Genomic DNA, 22732 nt, shown 5'->3' on the forward strand with positions numbered 1-22732 from the left:
GGGGAGCTGTGTGTGTGTGTGTGTGTGTTGTGCTGTGTGTGTGTGTGTCGTTCGTGTGTGTGTGTACGTGTGTGGCTGTGTGTGTGTGTGTGTGTGTGTGTGGTTGTCAGTGGAGGCTGGTGGGTCGGGCCTATAGAGAGGACAGGCTTCATTTTAATGGTTGCGAGTGAAATACAAATGGAAATGTTATCTCAAACACATCGGATCACATCGTGGAAACCAAACAACTGTGAAACAACTAACCATTGTGTAAACAACAACATGCGTTAAAACAACATGCGTAAACAACAACATGCGTAAACAACAACATTGCGTAAACAACAACATGCGTAAACAACAACATGCGTAAACAACATGTTTTGACTCCCTTCCTTTTAATTCCTTCCAGTCATTACAATGAGCCCATCCTCCCTACAGCTCTCCCACCAGCCTCCACTGGAGTGCGTGTCTACCTACTGTGAATGTGTGTCGGCTAGCAGTTGTCCTCCATGGGCAGTCCCACTGCGGGCAGCACTTGTCCCGTTGACCAGGATGGCGAAGCCAGCAGCCGGACACCAGTTAGGAGGGGTGGAGTTATACAAGACAGTTCTGGGACATGTTGAATCGGACCAGCTGGCCGCTCCACACAGAGGAACTTGGTACAACTCATCTACTGATCTCTGAATAGGGAGGCTGAGACAGGGAAGAACAACAGTTACAACCTGAACAGACTTGACAACGTGTGTATACAGTTACTGAATGAAAAAAAGATTAGATGAAGACATTATGGAGAGTTGAAACCATGTACGAACAAGTAGCTAGAAGACTGCAGCGTTAGTAAATACCGTAATAGGCTGCAGACAACTGAGAGCCTGGACTTTTCAGATAGTTACAATTATTATATATTTTATACAGTATCATATATATAATATACATATGTATTTGATTTAACCTTATTTAATAGTCAAGGTCAATCAGAACAATTCTTATTTACAGATGACTGGCCTTACACCCGCCAAAACCCTTACACTGGACGAGCTGGCAGGACATTGTGCACAGCCTATGGGACTCCAACGATGGCCGGTTGTGTTAATACAGCTTTGGATCGTAACCAGGTGTCTGTAGTGATTGCCTCAAGCATGAGATGCAGTACCTTAGACCGCTGCGCCACTCAGGAGCTCCCATGGAGCCTACGATTTGAGCCCTAATTGAGCCTCCTGAGTGGCGCAGCGGTCTAAGGTACTGCATCTCAGTGCTTGACGCATCACTACAGACACCCTGGTTACGAATCCAAGCTGTATCACAACCGGCCATGATTGGGAGTCCCATAGGGCGGTGCACAATTGTCCCAGCGTCGTCAGGTTAGGGTTGGCCGGTGTAGGCCAGTCACTGTAAATAAAGAATTTGTCTTAACTGACTTGACCTTGTTAAATAAAGGTAAAATCAATACATATATAAATATATATATATATACTGTATAAATATATAATAATTGTAACTATCTGAAAAGTCCAGGCCTCTCAGTCGTCTCAGCCTATTACGGTATTTTACTAACGCTCTGCAGTCTTCTAGCTACTTGTTCGTACATGGTTTCAACTCTCATTAATGTCTTCATCTAATCTTTGTTTTCATTCAGTATACTGTATAACACACGTTGTTCAATCTGTTCAGGTTGTAACTGTTGTTCTTCCCTGTCTCAGCCTCCCTATTCAGAGATCATAGATGAGTGTACCAAGTTCCTCTGTTGTGAGCGGCCAGCTGGTCCGATTCAACATGTCCCAGAACTGTCTGTATAACTCCACCCCTCCTAACTGCGGCCTCGCTCGGCTTCGCCATCCTGGTCAACGGGGACAAGTGCTGCCCGCAGTGGGACTGCCCATGTGAGGACAACTGCTGCCGACACACATTCACAGTAGTAGACACGCACTCCAGTGAGGCTGGTGGGAGGAGCCTGTAGGAGGATGGCTCATTGTAATGACTGGAATGGAATTAAAAGGAAGGGAGTCAAACATGTTGTTTACGCATGTTGTTGTTTACGCATGTTGTTGTTTACGCATGTTGTTGTTTACGCATGTTGTTTGTTTACGCATGTTGTTTACGCATGTTGTTGTTTACACAGTGTTGTTGTTTACACAGGTTGTTGTTTCCACATGTATCATGTGTTTGATAACTTTCCATTTATTTCACTCCAACCATTAAAATGAGCCCGTCCTCCTATAGCTCCACCCACCAGCCTCCACTGACAACACACACACACACACACACACACACACACACACACACACACACACACACACACACACACACACACACACACACACACACACCAGCCTCCCCGTCAGGCTTTCTCAGTCATAATGTCCTGTTTCTTGCTGGTTGTTTCCTGTCTCCCTCAGGTCGCTGCTCAGTGTTCCCCGACCTGAACGTGATCACGTTTGATGGTAACAGCGTGGCCATCTACAAGGCTACCTCCTACATTGTGACCCAGCTGCCAGCGAGACCGTCAGCATCGTGTCCAGGAATGCCCCGCTGACTCAGACACGGTGAGGATGAGGGTACATTAGGTAACTGTAACGCTGGTGCCCCAAAAATGGCCACCTCAGAGAAAGTGAGGCCATGAATCTATAGACTTTACAGTAGGTAACTGTAACGCCGGTGTCCACAAAATGGCCGCCTCAGACAGTGAGGCCCTATACTGTAGCTACAGTACCTTTGCAGAAAGTATTTTAGTGGCGATAAGCAATAAATATGGTGATAAAGGACATCCTTGTCTTACACCCCTATAATAATGTAAAATTCTCAGGAAATGATCATTATTTATTCACATGTCGAGTAGTGTATATATGACTTTTCCCTTTTATTAGAGATTCTTAGCCTTTGTAAATAAAATAAAAAAAGTATATAGGATAATTGTTTTTCTGTTTCCATCCACAAAGCTGCCGTGGAATTTCAACCAACCTTGTCTCGTGGTTTTAGACATTACCCACACAAGTCCCCAACCTGGTCATCAACAGACTGCAGAGGAGGTCAGTCGTTCCATTCACTCTACTTTCCTATCCATCTCTCTTCACTCTTCTTCATCTTATTCTCTCATATCTTACCTTATGCTATTCTTAATCTCTTCTAGATCATACTTCTAAATCACATAGTGTCTTCATCTAGCTTCCTAATCCCTCCTGTCTCATGCCCTTCCCATCATCTTTTCACCATCTAGTCTTCATCTCTTCTTCATCTCTCTTATCCTCCTTCATTTTCTCTTATATTCATCTATTCGTCTCCTATCTATCTAATACTTTAAATCTCCTTACCCATTATCTCTATCACACATCTAATCCTATTCTTAATCTACTTTAACCTTATCTTATCCTATATCTCATTCTTTCATCTCTTCTTCTCATCTCTTCTTATCTCTTATCTCTTTCTTCATCTCTTCTTCATCTCTTCAACATCCCTTCATCTCTCTCGGTCTAACTAGGCCTCTTATTCACCAATTTGACTACGTAACAGACACATGTAAAGTAGAAAGAGTCATCTTAGACCTAAAAGCCTCGAAACGTAGATAATCGTATAACTTGCCTACACACAGTAGTATTTGTAGGCCTATCATACTATTTAGGAATACATAAGTACCCCTCAAAATTATGGATTTGCACAATACTTTTTCTGTCTGTCAGCTGTATGTGAACTCGGATACGCCCAAGCCGAAGGTTCAAGAGAGTTTGGCTTTGAGGATCCTGGACGCCCCACACCGGCACATGTATCTGATCCGACACCAGCGGGCCTGAAGCTGCAGTGGTTCCACAGCGACGGGCATGTTGGTCATCGACCGGACAGAGAGCTACAACAGCAAACTGCCCACCATGGGCCTCTTGTGGTATGTTGTGTAGTTAGAACTTATGGAGGACGTGTTGGTATGGGGTTATGCCAGGACACGGCATGTGGTTTACCAGGACATGTGTATCCATTTGAAGTGGAGTGGTATGGGGTGTTGTAGTGTGGAACCCTATTCCTTCTATATCATACCACTCCTTTTGCCCCGGCCCTGGGGTCAAAGGTATAGTGCACTAGGGATATAGGGTGCATATGACGTACCATAGACCTCACCTGCTAGGCGACATTCAGTTTGAGGTAGGGGCCATAGATTGAGTAGGGTCCATGGATTTGAGTCAGGGGCCATAGATTGAGTAGGGTCCATGGATTGAGTGGGGCCATGGATTGAGTAGGCCATGGATGAGTAGGTGCATAGATTGAGTAAGGTAGGCCATGGACTTGAGTAGGGGCCATGGACTTGAGTAGGGCCATGGAATGAGTAAGGGGCCATGGATTGAGTACGGGCCAAGATATGAGTAGCCCTATATGATATGAGTAGGGCCCATAGATTTGAGTTAGGGCCGCATAGATGAGTAGGCCCATAGATTTGAGTAGGGCCCATAGATTTTGAGTATGGACCCATAGATTGAAGTAGGCCCATAGATTTGAGTAGGGTCCCCATAGATTTGCTAAGGACCCACTAGATTTGCGTAGGGCCTATAGATTTGAGTTAAGCCCATAGATTTAGTAGGCCCATAGATTTTGAGTAGGGCCCATAGATTGATAGGCCCATAGATTGGAGTAGGGCCCATAAGATTGGATAGGGCCACTGATATTGGAGATAGGGCCCATAGATTGGAGAGCTAAGCGTGAACCCATAGATTGGAGTAGGGCCCATAGATTGGAGTAGGGCCCATAGATTGGAGTAGGGCCATAGATTGGAGTAGGGCCCTATAGATTGGTGAGTAGTGTCCTCATAGATTGGAGATAGGGAATCCCATTAGATTGGGAACGCTAGGGACGGCCATAGATTGAGATCGGGACTATAGATTGAGTAGGGCCTATGATGGCATAGGGCAGTAGGGTATAGATTGAGTAGGGGTCCTGAGATGTTTTGTTGAGTGTTTCCAAGGTGATCTTGCCATTCCTGAAATAACTATATGCTGTTCATCTCCCCCTCCACCCTCCCTCCCTCTGGCTTCTGGCCATGGCCTTCTGGTTCCCCGCTCACCCTCCCTCCCTTCTGGCATTCTGTGCCATGGCCTTCTGCGTTCCGCTCACCCTCCTCCCTTCTGGCCTGAGCCTTCTGGTTCCCCGCTCACCCTCCCCCCTTCTGGTCCGAGTGTGCCTTCTGGTGTCCATCCCGCTCACCTCCCTCCCTTTGGCATTCTGGCCATGCCTTCTGGTTCCCCGCTCACCCTCCCTCCCTTCTGGCATTCTGGCCATGGCCTTCTGGTTCCCCGCTCACCCTCCCTCCCCTGGCCCTTCTGGCCCTGGCCTTCTGCGTCCCGCTCACCCTCCCTCCCTTCGCCATGGCCTTCTGGTCCCCGCTCCCCTCCCCCCCTTCTCGCCATGGCCTTCTGGTTCCCTCCACCGCTACCTTCCTCCCTTCTGGCATTCTGGCCATGGCCTTTGCTGTTCCCCGCTCACCCCTCCTCCCTTCTGGCATATCTGGCCATGGCCTTGCCCCCGACGCATGCTCTCTCTCTTTCTCTCTCGCCTCCCCCAATCTGTTCCCCTCAACCGATCACCTCTCTCTCTCTTTCTCTTCCTTGTTCGTCCTGCCCCTATTTCCCCCCCAGGCTGCTGTGATGGAATCCGGCCAACGACCACTGATGCTGTCCAAGATGGGACGACAGTCGGGAGAGCGAGGACCCAGGGTGTTCATCCGACAGCTGGCAGGTCCCCACACCACGAGTTACATCAGCCAACAGCCGGCGCAGAGAAGTCACACCGTTCCACCAGCGACTGTTCCCGTGTATGACCATGCTCCGAAACACCTCCTTCAGCCCTGCCATGCTTTTGTAGGTTCACTGCTTCTCTCTCTCCTCTCGTCATAAGTACACCTCCATCCCAATACAGTACCTCCCATCTCCATATACAGTACCCTCCCATCCCAATAACGTCCTTCACCATCCCTATCCCTCCATCCCAAGAGTACCCTCCATCCCAATACTGTACCCTCCCCATCCCAATACTGTACCACTCCCATCCCTACGCCTTACCCCCATCCCAATATATCCCCTCCCCTCCCATACGGTACACCTCCCATCCCAATAGAGTACCCTCCCACTCCAATAGAGTACCCTTCCATCCCAATAGAGACCCTCCTCATTACCTCCCTCCCATAAGTCAACCCATCCCAATAGAGTACCCTCCCATCCCAATAGAGCTCCCTCTCTCCCATCCCAATAGAGTACCCCTCCATCCCATAATATGCCAAGTACCCCCCCCAACTGAACTCCTCCACTCCCATTAAGTACCCTCCCCAAGTACCCTCCCATCCCAATAAGGTACCCTCCCTCCCAAGATAATTAGTACCCTCCCCTCCAATAGAGTATCGGATCCCCCCCAAAGTAGTAACCCTCCATCCCATAGAGTACCTCCCATCCACTCACATTATTAAACATAAAACAAAAAAGGTGATGTGTGATTTGTTGTAATGTACCCAGACCTCCCAGTACGTTCTGTGAGGTGTGGGTATCGGGTGAGCGTCCACCCACCCCTCGTTGTAGCCTTGGCTGCCTACGTGGCGTCTTGTCACAAGTTCAACGTCTGCATGGAGTGGAGGAGCCCGACTACTGTCGTAAGGACTGGCTGTATTCTACTGTACTAACGGTCAACATGGCTCCAAAGCACAGACACATGAAGCCATACACTTACACTATAAGTGTTTTCCTTGCAGTCTTCCAGTCAAAAACTATAATGTTTTCGTCAGTCAAAACACAAAATCCTCAAACTATAATGTTTTCCTGTCCAGTCAAAACACTAATGTTTTCCTGTCAGTCAAAACACTTACACCTATAATATTTTTCCTGTCAGTCAAAACACATTATATGTTTTCCTGTCAGTCAAAAACCTTACACTTATAATATTTTCCTGTCAGTCCAAAACACTATAATGTTTTAAGTTCAGTCAAATACACTACACTATAATGTTTCCTGTCAGTCAAAACACTATAATGTTATAATCGTCAAATACACTTAACTATAATGTTTCCATATATATATATAATATTATAGGCAAGTCAGTTAAGAACATTCTTATTTAACAATGACGGCATACCGGGGAACAGTGGGTTAACGGCCTTGTTCACGGGCGGAACGACAGATTTTTACCTTGTCAGCTCGGGGATTCGACCCAGCAACCTTTAGGCTACCTGCCGCCCCACTTACAGGATAACGTTTTCCATGTCAGTTCAACACACTTACAGTATATGTTTTATGTCAGTCAATGTCATTGTGTAAAGCAAAAGACAAAGTTCTGCATTATGGACATGATATATTGAATCAAAGCTCTGCGCCTGTCGTGGTTCTGATCACGTTTATGAACAGTTTAAAACAGTGTTTGTCTTACCTCTCTCCTCTCCCAGCCTTCATGTTGTCCAGACCAGCTGCGTTACCAGGCCTGTCTGCCGACCTGTATCAGCCCAGTCCTGCTTCAACCATCGACTTTGACCACGACCCTGAGCAGTGTACAGGCCTGAACCAGCAGGGATGTGTGCGTTGTCCTTGAGGCCCACTCTCTGCTCCATCGACCCGTACTCTGCCCTCTGCAATCCCCCCTGAGAAAGTGTGCGTAAGGCTTCACTGATCATATCCTCCGCTCATCAACACAGACAACTCAAATGAACACTGGTCAACATTTCCGTATGATATCAAATCACTCCGCGTCCGGCCTGGTCTTTAGTGGAATAGACTTATTTGTAAGTCACACTGATAATAACATCTGAGGTCTAGTGGCATGTTACACTTCAATACATTGTTGATCTGTGTGTGTGTCCTCGCAGCCTGTACGGAAGGTCGGGGTACCCCGTGCTCCTGGCGAGTTGTGGAACGGCGTCTAAAGGATGGCTGGTAATGTATCGCTGTGACAACGGACAATAATCGTTCCCGTGGAAGTATTAACTGCTTCCGTCGGCCTAGCCCGCTCTGCGCAGGGCCGGGGAATTGGCTTCATCAGTCTGTGCAGACGATACCTCCTGCTTGCCCACGGAAAGCCTGCGGTAAGAAACTGGCACATTACTACAGGTACCTGTACAATTCCAAGTTTAGGTTAACCTAAACATAGTTGGTTCAACCAATAACTTAAACAGTGGTGGAAAAAGTACTCGATTAAAATACTTGAGTAAAGTAAAGATACTTAATGTCAAAAAAAAAAGTCACCCAGTTAAAATACTACTTGAGTAAATGTCTAAAAGTATTTGGTTTTAAATATCTTAAAAATCATAAGTTTATGTAATTTGCTAAAATAATAACTTAAGTTTCAAAAGTTAAAAGCTATGAATAATTAAAAAATTCCTTTATATTAAGCAAACCAGAAGGCACAATTCTCATGTTTTTTTGGTTTATTGAACGAATAGCCAGGTCACAGCTAACCTTCAAGACATTCATTTACAACAAAGCAATTTGTGTTTTAGTGAGTCACGGTCAGATCAGAGGGCAGTAGGGAATGACCAGGGACTTTCCTGTTTAGTGAGATCGGTCGAAGATCAGAGGCATGTTAGGGATGACCAGGGATGTCCTCTGTTTAGTGAGTCGGGTCAGAATACAGAGGCGAGTAGGGATGACACTAAGGGAAGTTCTCTGTTTAGTGAGTAGTCGGTCATGATCAAGAGCAGTAAGGCGATGGACCATCGCGGACGTTCTCTGTTTAGTGAGTCGGTTCAGGATCAGAGGCAGTAGGGATGACCGCCGGAAGCTCTGTTTAGTGAGTCGGTCAGATAAAGGCAGTAGGGAATGACCAGGGACGTCTCTGTTTAGTGAGTCGGTCAATCAGAGGGCAGTAGGGAGTATGACCAGGGGAATGTTCTACTGTCTTCATGAGTTCGGTCGAATCAGATGGGCAGTAGGATGACAGGGAAGTCCTCTGTTTAGTGAGTCGTGTCAGACATCAGAGGGCAGTAGGGATGACCCAGGATTCTCCTGTTTAGTAGTCGGTAGGATCAGAGGCCAGTCTAGGGGATGAACCAGGGACGGTTCTCTGTTTAGTGAGCTCGGTCAGATCATAGGCAGTAGGCCGTGATGACCAGGGCACGTCTCTGTTTAAGTGAAGTCGGTCGTATCAGAGGCAGTAGGGATGACCCAGGAAGTTTCTGTTTAGTGAGTTTCGGTCGGATCAGACGGCAGTAGGGATTGAGCAGGGACGTTCTCTGTTTAGTGAGTCTCCAATCAGGGCAGTAGGGATGTACAAGGGAAGTTCTCTGTTTAGTGAGCGGTCGATTCAGAGGCAGTAAGGGCATGACCAGGGAGTTCTCTGTTTAGTCGGAGTCGGGTAGATCAGTAGGCAGTAGGCCTGAGCGGACTTCTTCTGTTGTGAGCGTAGATCAGATGTGCTATATGGATGCTGGATTCGTTAGTAAAGTAGTCGGTCAGATCAGAGGCAGTAGGTGGATTGAATACTAGAGGACGTCTGTTTTAGTGAGTCGGTCAGATCAGAGGCAGTAGGGACTGACCAGGGACGTTCTCTGTTTAGGTGAGTCGGCTCAGATCAGATGGCCAGTAGGGACGACCAGGGACGTCTCTGTTTTAGTGAGTCGGTCAGATCAGAGGCTGAGCGGACGACCAGGACGTTCTCTGTTATTAGTGAAGTCGTCAGAATCAGAGGCAGTAGGACTTGACCATGGGTCTCTTGTTTAGTGAGTCGGTCAGTATCAGAAGGCAGTATGGATGCCGGGACGTTCTCTGTTTCAGTGTCATGTCGTCAGAATCAGTAGGCCAGTGAAGGTGTTATGAGCAGGGACGTTCTCTGTGTTAGTGAGTCTGGGGGGGGTTGTCTTGGTCAGATCAGAAGGCAGTAGGAATGAGCCGGGACGTTCTCTGTTTAGTGAGTCGGTCAGATCCAGAGGCAGTAGGGAATGACCAGGGACGTTCGTGATCGGTCGATGGTGATGCAGGCAGTCTGTATGAGTCGGTCAGATCAGAGGCAGTAGGGGTACCAGGGACGTTCTCTGTTTAGTGAGTCAGGTCAGCACAGAGGCAGTAGGATGACCAGGGACGTCTCTGTTAGTGAGTCGGTCAGATCAAGAGGCACGTAGGATGACCAGGGGAGTTCTCTGTTTAGTTGAGTCGTCAGATCAGATGCAGTTAGGGATGAGCAGCGGACGTTCTCTGTTTTTAGTGAGTCGGTCAGATCAGAGGGCAGTAGGGTATGAGCAGGGAGTTCGTCTGTTATTTAGTGAGTCGGTAGATTCAGAGGCAGTAGGGTAATGCAGGGCGTTCCTCTGTGTTAGTGAGTCGGTATAGACGAAGATGACCAGAGGCAGCTCCGTTTGTAGGGAATGAGCATAGGATGACAGGGACGTTCTCTGTTTAGTGAGTCCGGTCAGATCAGGAGCAGTAGGGATGAGCAGGGACGTCTCTGTTTAGTGAGTCGGTCAGCCTCAGGGGCAGTAAGGGATGAGCAGGGACGTTCTCTGTTTAGTGAGTCTGGTTCCAGATCAGATGAGCAGTAGGCGTATGAACCAGGGACGTCTCTGTTTAGTGGAAGTCGGTCAGTATCAGACGGCAGTAGGGATGACCAGTTGACGTTCTCCTTTTAGTGAGTCGGTCAGAGTCAGAGGCAGTAGGAGACCAGGACTGTTCTCTGTTTTAGTGAGTTCGGTCAGATCAGAGGCGTAGGGATGACCAGGGACGTTCTCTGTTTAGTGAGTCGGTCAGATCTCAGAAGGCGAGGTCGGGAGTCTGTGTAGTGATCCGTCGACAGCATAGCGTCGACGTTCTCTGTTTAGTGAGTCGGTCAAGATCAGAGGCAGTTAGGGATGACCAGGGACGTTCTCTGTTTAGTGAGTCGGTCCAGATCAAGAGGCAGTAGGGATGACAGGACGGTTCTCTGTTTAGTGGTGGATCAGATCAGATGGCAGTAGGATGACAGGGACGTTCTCTGTTTTAGTGAGTCGGTCAGATCAGAGGCAGTAAGGGATGAGCACGGGACGTTCCTCTGTTTAAGTGTGAGTCGGTCAGATCAGAGCAGTAGGATGACAGGCACGTGTCTCTGTTTAGTGAGTCCGGTCAATCAGAGCAGTAGGGTCAGGCGTTTCTCAGTCATAATGTCCTGTTTCTTGCTGGTGTTGTCCTGTCTCCTCCAGGTCGCTGCTCAGTGTTCCCCGACCTGAACGTGATCACGTTTGATGGTAACAGCGTGGCCATCTACAAGGCTACCTCCTACATTGTGACCCAGCTGCCCAGCGAGACCGTCAGCATCGTGGTCCAGGAATGCCCCGCTGACTCAGACACGGTGAGGATGAGGGTACATTAGGTAACTGTAACGCTGGTGCCCCCAAAATGGCCACCTCAGAGAAAGTGAGGCCATGAATCTATAGACTTTACAGTAGGTAACTGTAACGCCGGTGTCCACAAAATGGCCGCCTCAGACAGTGAGGCCCTATACTGTAGCTACAGTACCTTTGCAGAAAGTATTTTAGTGGCGATAAGCAATAAATATGGTGATAAAGGACATCCTTGTCTTACACCCCTATATAATGTAAAATTCTCAGGAAATGATCATTATTTATTCACATGTCGAGTAGTTGTATATGACYTTTWTCCCTTTTATTAGAGATTCTTAGCCTTTGTAAATAAAATAAAAAAGTAATATGGAATATTTGTTTTTCTGTTTCCATCCAAAGCTGCTGTGGAATTTCACCAACCTGTGTCTCGTGGTTTTGAACATTACCCACAAGTCCAACCACCTGGTCATCAACAGACTGCAGAGGAGGGTCAGTCTGTTCCTTCATCTCTTCCTATCCATCTCTTCTTCATCTCTTCTTCATCTATTCTTAATCTCTTCCTATCTATTCTTAATCTCTTCCTATCTCTTCTTAATCTATTCTTCATCTCTTCCTATCTCTTCTTCATCTCTTCCTATCTCTTCTTCATCTCTTCTTCATCTCTTCTTCATCTCTTCTTCATCTCTTCTTCATCTCTTCTTCATCTATTCTTCATCTATTCTTAATCTCTTCCTATCTCTTATCTATTCTTAATCTCTTCCTATCTCTTCCTATCTCTTCTTCATCTCTTCTTCATCTCTTCTTATCTCTTATCTCTTCTTCATCTCTTCTTCATCTCTTCATCTCTTCCTATCTCTCTCGGTCTAACTAGCCCTTTATTCACCAATTTGACTACGAACAGAATCAATGTAAAGTAGAAAGAGTTCATCCTAGACCTAAAAAGTGATGAGATGTTAATTAACTTGCCATACACACAGTAGTATTTGTAGGCCTATTTATATTAGGAAATACAGTACCCCTCAACATATAGGATTTTGACATATCTTTTCTGTCTGTCAGCTGTATGTGAACTCGAGGTACGCCAAGCCGAGGTTCAAGAAGTTTGGCTTTGAGATCCTGGACACCGGCAACATGTATCTGATCCGGACACCAGCGGGCCTGAAGCTGCAGTGGTTCCACAGCACGGGCATGTTGGTCATCGAGACAGAGAGCTACAACAGCAAACTGCCCACCATGGGCCTCTGTGGTATGTTGTGTAGTTAGAACTTATGAGGACGTTTTGGTATGGGGTTTACCAGGACACTGGCATGTGGTTTACCAGGACACTGGTATCCATTTGAAGTGGAGTGGTATGGAGGCTGGTTGTAGTGTGGAACCCTATTCCCTATTCTATACCACTCCTTTTGCCCCGGCCCTGGGGTCAAAGGTAGTGCACTAGGATAGGGTGCCATATGGGACGTACCATAGGACCTCACTTGCTATAGCCATTCAGGTGATAGGGGCCATAGATTGGTAGGGTCCATGGATTTGAGTAGGGGCCATGATTGAGTAGGGTCCCATGGATTGAGTAGGGCATGGATTGAGTAGGGGCCATGGATTAGAGGCATGATTGAGTAGGGCCAATGGATGAAGTAGGGGCCAAATGGATTGAGTAGGGCCATGGATTGAGTAGGGGCCATGGATTGATGTAGGGGCCATAGATTGTGAGTAGCGCGCATGATTGAGTAGGGCCATAGATTTGAGTAGGGCCCATAGATTTAGAGCCTAGAAGTAGGGCCCATAAGATTGAGTAGGGCCCATAGATTTTGAGTAGGGCCCATAGCATTTGAGTAGGGCCCATAGATTTGAGTAGGGCCCATACGATTTGAGTAGGACCCATAGATTTGCGGTAAGGCCTATAGTAGTTCTGAGTAGCAGCCATCAGATTTAGTAGGCCCATAGATTTTGAGTAGGGCCCATAGATTTGAGTAGGCCCATGATTGGAGATGGCCCATAGATTGGAGTAGGGCCCATAAGATTGGATAGGCCCATAGATGATAGGGCCCAGATTAGGGCCCTAGATTGGAGTAGGGCCATAAGTGGAGTAGGGCCCATAGATGTGGAGTAGGGCCCATAGATTGGAGGTAGGGCCCTATAGATTGAGTAGGCCTATAGATTGGAGTAGGGCCTATAGATTGGAGTAGGGCCTATAGATTGGAGTAGGGCCTATAGATTGAGTAGGGCCTATAGATTGGAGTAGGCGCCATAGATTGAGTAGGGCCTATAGATTGAGTAGGGGTCCTGAGAGTTGTGGATGTTTCCAAGTGATCTTGCCATTCCTGAACATAATAATGCTGTTTCATCTCCCCCGCTCACCCTCCCTCCCTTCTGGCATTCTGGCCATGGCCTTCTGGTTTCCCGCTCACCCTCCCTCCCTTCTGGCATTCTGGCATGGCCTTCGTCCCGCTCCCCCCCCTTCTGGCCATGGCCTTCTGGTTCCCCGCTCACCCTCCCTCCCTTCTGGGCCATGGCCTTCTCTGCGTCCCCGCTCACCCTCCTCCCTTCTGCTTCTGCCATGGCCTTCCTGGTTCCCCGCCCACCCTCCCTCCCTTTGGCATTCTGGCCATGGCCTTCTGGTTCCCCGCTCAACCCTCCCTCCCTTCTGCGCATTCGCCATGGCCTTCTGGTGCCCCGCCACCCTTCCCTCCCTTCTGGCCATGGCCTTCGGTCCCCACGCTCACCTCCCTCCCTTCTCCTGGCCACTGGCCTTCTGGTTCCCCGCTACCCTCCCTCCCTTTTGACATTTCTGGCCATGGCTTCCTGGTTCCCACGCTCACCCTCCCCTCGCTTCTGGCATATCTGGCCATGGCCTTGCCCCCGACCGCATCGCTCTCTCTTCTACTCTCCGCCTCCCCCAATTCTGTTCCCACTCAATCCGATCACTCTCTTCTCTCTCTTTCTCTCACTTGTTCTCTCTCCCTATTTCCCCCCCAGGCTGCTGTGATGGTAACCCGGCCAACGACCTGATGCTGTACCAATGGGCACGACAGTCGGGGAGAGCGAGGACCCAGCGGTGGTTCATCGACAGCTGCCAGTCCTCAACACCAACGAGTTTACATCAGCCACAGCCGGCGCAGAGAAGTCAACTGTTCCACCAGCGACTGTTCCCAGTGTATGACCATGCTCCGAAACACCTCCTTCAGCCCTGCCATGCTTTTGTAGGTTCACTGCTTCTCTCTCTCCCTCGTCATACAGTACCTCCCATCCCAATACAGTACCCTCCCATCCCAATACAGTACCCTCCCATCCCAATAGAGTACCCTCCCATCCCAATAGAGTACCCTCCCATCCCAATAGAGTACCCTCCCATCCCAATACTGTACCCTCCCATCCCAGATACTGTACCCTCCTCATACCCAATACGTACCCTCCATCCCAATACTGTACCTCCCCATCCCAATACTGTACCCTCCATTCCCAATTAGAAGTACCCTCCATCCCAATAAGTACCCCTCCCATCCAATAGAGTACCCTCCCATCCCAATAGAGTACCCCTCCCATCCAATACGAGTACCCTCCCATCCCAATAGAGTACCTTCCCATCCCAATAGAGTAGCCTACCCATCCCATAGAGTACCCTCCCAGTCCCAATCTAGAGCACCCTCCCATCCAATACCTGTACCCTCCCATCCAAATAGGTATCCCATGAGTACCCTCTCCATCCCAAAGAGTACCCTCCATCCCAAATAGAGTACCCTCCCATCCCAAAGAGTACTCCCACCAAAGATACTCCCATCCAATAGAGTACCCTCCCATCCAATTAAGGTTACCCTCCATCCATATACAGCACTGTAGATGTGTTTAAACATAAAACAAAAAAGGTGATGTTTGTATTTGTTGTAATGTACGAGGTTCCTCCCAGTGCGTTCCTGTGAGGTGTGGTACGTGGACGCGGAAGACGTCAACAACCCGTGTGTAGCGTGGCTGCCTACGTGGCGTCTTGTCACAAGTTCACGTCTAGCATGGAGTGGAGGAGCCCAGACTACTGGTCGTAAGGACTGGGCTGTATTCTACTGTACTAACGGTTCAAACATGGCTTCCAAAGCACAGACACATGAAGCCATACACTTACACTTAATGTTTTCCTGTCAGTTCAAAAACATAATATTTTTCCTGTCAGTCAAAAACTATATAATGTTTTCCTGTCAGTCAAAACACTATATGTTTTCCTGTCCAGTCAATAACACTTCTAATGTTTTCCTGTCAGTCAAAACACTATAATGTTTTTCCTGTCAGTCCAAGACACACTTACACTATAATATTTTCCTGTCAGTCCAAAAGCACCATATATGCTTGTTTCCTGTTCAGTCAAAAACACTTACACTATAATATTTTCCTGTCAGTCAAAAACACTATAATGTTTTAATGTCAAGTCCAATTACAAAGCCTTACACTATAATGTTTTCCTGTCATTCAAAACACTATAATGTTATATATGTCATGAATACATACTTTACATTATAATGTTCCATCTATAATTATAATATTATAGGCAAGTCAGTTAAGAACAAATCTAATTCTAACAATGACGGCATACCGGGGAACAGTGGGTTAACGGCCTTGTTCACGGGCGAACGACAGATTTTTACCTGTCAGCTCGGGGATTCGAGCGCCAGCAACTCTTAGGCTACCTGCGCCCCACTTACACGTATAACGTTTCCGATGTCAGTCAACCACTACAGTATAATGTTTTAATGTCAGTCAATGTCAATTGTGTAAAGCAAAAGACACAAGTCTGCATTATGGACATAATAATATTGGAATCAAGCTCTTGCCGCCTGTCGTGGTTCTGATCCACGTTTATGCAACAGTTTAAAACAGTGTTGTCTCACCTCTCTCCTCTCCCAGCTTTCATGTGTCCAGACCAGCTACGTTACCAGGCCTGTCTGCCGACCTGTACAGCCCAGTCCTGCTCCAACCATGACTTTGACCACGACCCTGAGCAGTGTACAGGCCTGACAGAGGGATGTGTCTGTCCTGAGGGCACTCTGCTCCATCGACCCTACTCTGCCCTCTGAATCCCCCTGAGAAGTGTGGTAAGCCTTCACTGCTCAACCTCCGCCATCACACAGACAATCAAATGAACACTGGTCAACATTCGTATGATACAAAACACCCGGTCCGGCCTGGTCTTTAGTGGAATAGACTTATTGTAAGTCACACTGAGTAATAACATCTGAGTAATGCATGTTACACTTCAATACATTGTTATTGTGTGTGTCTCGCAGCCTGTACGGACGTTCGGGTGTACCCCGTGCTCCTGGCGAGGTGTGGAAGGCGTCTAAAGATGGCTGCTGTATGTATCGCTGTGACAACGACAATATCGTTCCCGTGGAGTATAACTGCTCCGCCGTGCCTCAGCCGCTCTGCCGCAGGGCCGGGGAAGTGGTCATCAGTCTGCAGACGAACCTCCTGCTGCCCACAGAAAGCCTGCGGTAAGAAACTGGCACATTACTACAGACACTGTACAATTCAAGTTAGGTAACCTGAAACATAGTTGGTTAACCAAATAACTTAAAACAGTGGTGGAAAAAGTACTTGATTTAAATACTGAGTAAAAGTAAAGATCCTTAATAGTAAAAAAAAAAAGTCACCCAGTAAAATACTACTTGAGTAAAAGTCTAAAAGTATTTGGTTTTAAATATACTTAAAAATCATAAGTTTATGTATTTGCTAAAATATACTTAAGTATCAAAAGAAAGCATGAAAATTAAAAATTCCTTATATTAAGCAAACCAGAGGCACAATTTAATGTTTTTTTGTTATTGACGAATACCAGGGTCAACTAACACTCAGACATCATTTAAAACAAAGCATTTGTGTTTAGTGAGTCGGTCAGATCAGAGGCATAGGGATCCAGGGACGTTCTCTGTTTAGGTGAGTCGGTCAGATCAGAGGCAGTTAGCGGATGACCAGGGATGTCCTCTGTTTAGTGGAGTCGGTCAGATCAGAGGCAGTAGGGATGACAACCAAGGGAAGTTCTCTGTTTAGGATAGTCGGTCATGCATCAGAGGCAGTAAGGGATGACCGGGACGTTCTCTGTTTAGTGAGTCGGTCAGATCAGAGGCAGTAGGGAATGACCCGGAAGTTCTCTGTTTAGTGAGTCGGTCAGATCAGAGGCAGTAGGGATGACCAGGGACGTTCTCTGTTTAGTGAGTCGGTCAATCAGAGGCAGTAGGGATGACCAGGGAAGTTCTCTGTTTATGAGGTCGGTCGAATCAAGAGGCAGTAGGGATGACAGGGAACGTCTTGTTTAGTGAGTCGGTCAACATCAGAGGCAGTAGGGACTGACCAGGACGTTTCCTGTTTAGTGAGTCGGTCAGATCAAGAGGCTAGGGATGACCAGGGACGTTTCTGTTTAGTGAGTCGGTCAGATCAGAGGCAGTAGGGATGACCGGGACGTTCTCTTGTTTTAAGTGAGTCGGTCGATCAGAGGCAGTAGGGATGACCAGGAGTTTCTGTTTAGTGATCGGTCAGATCAGAGGCAGTAGGGATGAGCAGGACGTTCTCTGTTTAGTGAGTCCTCCAATTCAGGGCAGTAGGGATGACAGAGGGCGTTCTCTGTTTAGTGAGTCGGTCGATCAGAGGCAGTAGGGATGACCAGGGAAGTTCTCTGTTTAGTGAGTCGGGTCAGATCAGAGGCAGTAGGGTGAGCAGGGACGTTCTCTGTTTAGGTGAGTCGGTCAGATCAGAGGCAGTAGGGATGACAGGACGTTCTCTGTTTAGTGAGCCGGTCAGATCAGAGCAGAGGGATGACCAGGGATCGTTCTCTGTTAGTGAGTCGGTCAGATCAGAGGCAGTTAGGGACGACCAGGACGTTCTCTGTTTAGTGAGTCGGTCAAAGTATCAGAGCGGCACGACCGGACGTCTTTTTAGTGAGTCAGTCAGATCAGAGCAGTAGACGCGCTCTCTGTTTAGTGAGTCGGTTCAGATCAGAGGCCAGTAGGGAGACCAGGGAATCGTTCTTTCTGTTTAGTGAGTCGTCAGATCAGGCAGAGTATCAGGCGTTCGGTAGGAGTGTCAGCATCAGCAGGAGCAGGGACGTTCTTTTTTAAGTGAGTCTGGTCAGATCAGAGGCATGTAGGATGATGCCCAGGGACGTTCTCTGTGTTGTGAGTCGGTCCAGAATCAGCGGCAGTAGGATGACCAGGCAGCGTTCTCTGTTTAGTGAGTCGGTCAGATCAGAGGCAGTAGGGATGACCAGGGACGTTCTCTGTTTAGTGAGTCGGTCAGATCAGAGGCAGTAGGGATGACCAGGGACGTTCTCTGTTTAGTGAGTCGGTCAGATCAGAGGGCAGTAGGGATGACCAGGGACGTTCTCTGTTTAGTGAGTTCGGTCAGATCAGAGGCAGTAGGGGATGACAGGGACGTTCTCTGTTTAGTGAGTCGGTCAGATCAGAGGCAGTAGGTGAGCAGGACGTTCTCTGTTTTAGTGAGTCGGTCAGATCAGAGGCAGTAGGGATGAGCAGGGACGTTCTCTGTTTAGTGAGTCGGTCAGATCAGAGGCAGTAGGGATGACAGGGACGTTCTCCTGTTTAGTGAGTCGGTCCAGATCAGAGGCAGTAGGGATGACAGGGACGTTCTCTGTTTAGTGGAGTCGTCAGATCAGAGGCAGTAGGGATGAGCAGGGACGTTCTCTGTTTATGAGTCCGGTCAGTCAGAGGCAGTAGGGATGAGCAGGGACGTTCTCTGTTTAGTGAGTCGGTCAGATCAGAAGCAGTAGGGATGACCAGGGACGTTCTCTGTTTAGTGAGTCGGTCAGATCAGAGGCAGTAGGGATGACCAGGGACGTTCTCTGTTTAGTGAGTCGGGTCAGATCAGAGGCAGTAGGGATGACCCAGGGACGTTCTCTGTTTAGTGAGTCGGTCAGATCAGAGCAGTAGGGATGACCAGGGAGTTCTCTGTTTAGTGAGTCGGTCAGATCAGAAGGCAGTAGGGATGACCAGGGACGTTCTCTGTTTAGTGAGTCCGGTCAGATCAGAGGCAGTAGGGATGACCAGGGACGTTCTCTGTTTTAGTGAGTCGGTCAGATCAGAGGCAGTAGGATGACCAGGGACGTCTCTGTTTAGTGAGTCGGTCAGATCAAGAGGCAGTAGGGATGAGCAGGGACGTTCTCTGTTTAGTGAGTCGGTCAGATCAGAGGGCAGTAGGGATGACCAGGGACGTTCTCTGTTTAGTGAGTCGGTCAGATCAGAGGCAGTAGGGATGAGCCAGGGACGTTTCCTCTGTTTAGTGAGTCGGTCAGATCAGAGGCAGTAGGATGAGCAGGGACGTTCTCTGTTTAGTGAGTCGGTTCAGATCAGAGGCAGTAGGGATGACCAGGGACGTTTTCTGTTTAGTGAGTCGGTCAGAATCAGAGCAGTAGGGATTGAGAGGGAGCGTCTCTGTTTAGTGAGTCGGTACAGATCAGAGGCAGTAGGGATGACCGGACGTTCTCTGTTTAGTGAGTCGGTCAATCAGAGGCAAGTAGGGATGACCAGGGACGTTCTTTGTTTATGTGAGTGTCGGTCAGATCAGAGGCAGTAGGGATTGACCAGGGAAGTTCTCTGTTTAGTGAGTCCGGTTCAAGATCAGAGGCAGTAGGGATGACCAGGGACGTTCTCTGTTTAGTGAGTCGGTCAGATCAGAGGCAGTAGGGATGACCAGGGAAGTTTCTCTGTTTAGTGAGTCTGTCAGATCAGAGGCAGTAGGGATGACCAGGGACGTTCTCTGTTTAGTGAGTCGGTCAGATCAGAGGCAGTAGGGATGACCAGGGACGTTCTCTGTTTAGTGAAGTCCGGTCAGATCAGAGGCAGTAGGGATGACCGAGGGAAGTTCTCTGTTTAGTGAGTCGGTCAGATCAGAGGCAGTAGGGATGGACCAGGGACGTTCTCTGTTTAGGTGAGTCGTCAGATCAGAGGCAGTAGGGATGAGCAGGGACGTTCTCTGTTTAGTGAGTCAGGCTCAGATCAGAGGCAGTAGGGATGACCAGGGACGTTCTCTGTTTAGTGAGTCGGTCAGATCAGAGCAGTAGGATGAGCAGGGACGTTCTCTGTTTAGTCGAGTCGGTCAGATCAGAGGCAGTAGGGATGACCAGGGACGTTCTCTGTTTAGTGAGTCGGTCAGATCAGAGGCAGTAGGGATGACCAGGGACGTTTCTCTGTTTAGTGAGTCGTGTCAGATCAGAGGCAGTAGGGATGACCAGGGAAGTTTCTCTGTTTAGTGAGTCGGTCAGATCAGAGGCAGTAGGGATGACCAGGACGTTCTCTGTTTAGTGAGTCGTCAAATCAGAGGCAGTAGGCGATGACCAGGGAAGTTCTCTGTTTAGTGAGTCTGTCAGATCAGAGAGCAGTAGGGATGACCAGGACGTTCTCTGTTTAGTGAGTCGGTCAGATCAGGAGGCAGTAGGGATGACCAGGGAGTTCTCTGTTTAGTGAGTCTGGTCAGATTCAGAGGCAGTAGGGATGACCAGGGAAGGTTCTCTGTTTAGTGAGTCGGTCAGATCAGAGCAGTAGGGATGACCAGGGACGTTCTCTGTTAGTGAGTCGTCAGATCAGAGGCAGTGAGGATGACCAGGGACGTTCTCGTTTAGTGAGTCGGTCAGATCAGAGGCAGTAGGATGACCAGGGACGTTCTCTGTTTAGTGAGTCCGGTCAGATCAGAGGCAGTAGGATGACCAGGGACGTTCTCTGTTTCGTGAGTCGGTTTCAGATCAGAGGCAGTAGGGATGACCAGGGAAAGTTTCTCTTGATAAGTGTGCAAATTGGACCATTTTCTGTACTGCTATAGCAGAAAATATAATATAATATAATGAATGCTTTTGGGTGTTGGTGAAAATGTAAATAAAAAATTACATAATTCCATGAATTATTTTAAAATTTAACTAGGCAAGTCAGTTGAGAAAAAAATATTATTTATAATGACGGCCTACACCGGCCAAACCTGGGTCAATTGTGCACCGCCCTATGGGACAATTACTGCCGGTTGTGATACAGCCTGGATTTGAACCAGGGTGTCTATAGTGACGCCTCTACCACTGAGATGCAGTGCCACTCGGGAGCCCAAATAAAAAATTCTATMAAAAGTTAAATAAAGTACAGATACCCCCAAAAACGACTTAAGTAGTACTTTAAAGTATTTTTACTTAAGTGCTTTACACCAATGACTTGAACCAACTTAAAAAAGTCAGCTGCTGTCCTAGGAAAGCCTGCAGTAAGACACTGAGTTAAAACCGTATCTTACGGCAAAAAAGAGCTTCTGGACATCAGGACAGCGATCACTCACCTCGGATTAGACAAAGAGTTTTTCTTCAACAAGCAGGACGCACAGGACATTCTCCGAACACCCGACAAGGCCAACATCCCAGTTATTAGCAAGAGGAAGAGACGCAGGTACAGAGGACACAGAGCGGGGTGCCTCATAAGGATCCGCAGAAGGCGAGTGGGAAAGCTGCCGTTACCGTCAATATTACTCGCAAACATGCAATCATTGGACAATAAATTAGACGAGATACGATCACGAATATCCTACCAACATCAAAAACTGTAATATCTTATATTTCACGGAATCATGGCTGAATGACGACATGGATATTCAGCTAGCGGGATATACGCTGCACCGGCAAGATAGAACAGCACACTCCGGTAAGACGAGGGGGGGGTCTGAATATTTGTCAACAACAGCTGGTGCACGAAATCTAAGGAAGTCTCTAGATTTTGCTCGCCTGAAGTAGACTATCTTGTGATGAAATGCAGACCACACTACTTGCCTAGAGTTTTCAGCTATACTTTTTATGGCTGTTTATTTACCACCACAGACGGATGCTGGCACTAAGACCGCACTCAGTGGCCGGAGACTTTAATGCAGGGAWACTTAAATCAGTTCTACCTMATTTCTATCAACATGTCAAATGTGCAACCAGAGAGAAAAAAATGATAGATCACCGGTGCTCCACAGAGACGCATACAAAGCTCTCCCTCGCCCTCCATTTGGTAAATCCGACCACAATTATATCCTCCTGATTCCTGCTTACAAGCAAAAAGTAAAGCAGGAAACACCAGTGACTCGGTCTATTAAAAAAAAAAAGGTCAGATGAAGCAGATGCTAAACTACAGGACTGTTTTGCTAGCACAGACTGGAATAGCGGTGAGGGTAGGTAGCAGCACATCTGCCCCGCTGATCCTCAACACTGGAGCCCCCCAGGGGTGCGTGCTCAGTCCCCTCCTGTACTCCTTGTTCACCCACGACTGCATGGCCAGGCACGACTCCAACACCATCATTAAGTTTGCAGATGACACACCACTACAGGCCCCGTCAATGAGAATGGGGGCGTGCTCGGTCCTCTTTTCCTGTAGTCTACAATCATCTCCTTTGTCTTGATCACCTTGAGAGAGACGTTGTTGTCCTGGCACCACCCGGCCAGGTCTCTGACCTCCTCCTGTAGGCGGTCTCATCATTGTCAGTGATCAGGCCTACCAA

At 47.9% G+C, this 22732-nt stretch overlaps 1 pseudogene; it reads left to right on the forward strand.

The window, feature by feature from the left end:
• Positions 1-16710, forward strand: part of LOC112076603 (mucin-2-like) — a 43932-nt pseudogene extending 27222 nt beyond the window's left edge.
• The last annotated feature ends 6022 nt before the right edge of the window (positions 16711-22732 follow it).

This window comes from Salvelinus sp. IW2-2015, unplaced genomic scaffold (assembly GCF_002910315.2).
Source record: "Salvelinus sp. IW2-2015 unplaced genomic scaffold, ASM291031v2 Un_scaffold3869, whole genome shotgun sequence".
In the NCBI taxonomy this organism is placed as follows: domain Eukaryota; kingdom Metazoa; phylum Chordata; class Actinopteri; order Salmoniformes; family Salmonidae; genus Salvelinus; species Salvelinus sp. IW2-2015.